Source organism: Theobroma umbraticum, unplaced genomic scaffold (genome assembly GCF_002168275.2).
Source record: "Theobroma umbraticum cultivar Fairchild unplaced genomic scaffold, ASM216827v3 scaffold_81.0, whole genome shotgun sequence".
NCBI classification, from domain to species: Eukaryota; Viridiplantae; Streptophyta; class Magnoliopsida; order Malvales; family Malvaceae; genus Theobroma; species Theobroma umbraticum.
This window is the reverse complement of record NW_018397268.1, coordinates 6,209,677-6,210,656: the sequence shown is the minus strand read 5'-3', so window position 1 is coordinate 6,210,656 and position 980 is coordinate 6,209,677.

The window sequence follows — 980 nt, the reverse complement described above, 5'->3', positions numbered from 1 at the left end:
ATAAGGTTATGTGGAAGATTGGCATATATATATGACAATACTATTACATGCAAAAGATGGCATATAAAGGTGTAATCTTAGTGAGGAACATGTGGGGACAAATAAAATGAAAAGGGACAAATGCAAAATGTGAAATATGCATGTGATTTTACTAGTTAAAGAAAGCATAGAAGATTTAAGCATGATGGACACTTGGTGGTAATGTTGGACTAAAAGAACGGGAATGTATGTGCATGTAATGTTATTTGCTAAATGGGAGGCCAAATGAGAAATAATAGGGGAGAATGCATGAAAGGCTATTGGACAAAAGAAAGGTTGTGCAAGTAGAAACATGTTAAACTAATGGAAGAATGGGAAAATGGAAGAATGGAAGTGTAAAATTAAATGGTCAGCCATGCATGAAGGTAGAATGGATAATGTAAAAGATTTCCAACCAATGGCCAAAGGGATAGAATTGTTGTATGAAAATTCATAGGATGGCCAGGTGGCCAAATAGCATGAAAAAAATAAAAGAATGCATGAATTGAAATTGGCTAAGTGGGTGACCAAATAGAATAAAAAGATGAAAGTGTGCATGCCATATGATTGGTTAAGTGGGTGGCCATATAAATACCAAATTCCAAAGAGTAAAAAAGAGAAGAAAATTGGCCTTAAGAAGATTGAGAGAACCAGCCATTGAGAGAAGAAAAGAAAGAAGAAATTGTTTTTGAGAGCTCCACTCGAGAGGAAGAAAAGACAAAAAAAAAGAAAGAAAGAAAGGAAATGGAGGAAAGGTTGGTTTTGTGAGGATTCAAGAGAAACTGTGGGTTTCTTACTTCTTCCTTGTTGAGTTTTGATGCTTACTTACCATTCAAAGTGTAGATTTGAAGCTTGAAGGAGATTAGTATTTCGGCTTGACTATTTAAGAGAGAGGAAGGTAAGAGTTGTAATTTTGCTTGCATGCATGTTTTGAAAACCGGTTGTAACCATAAGAAACATTT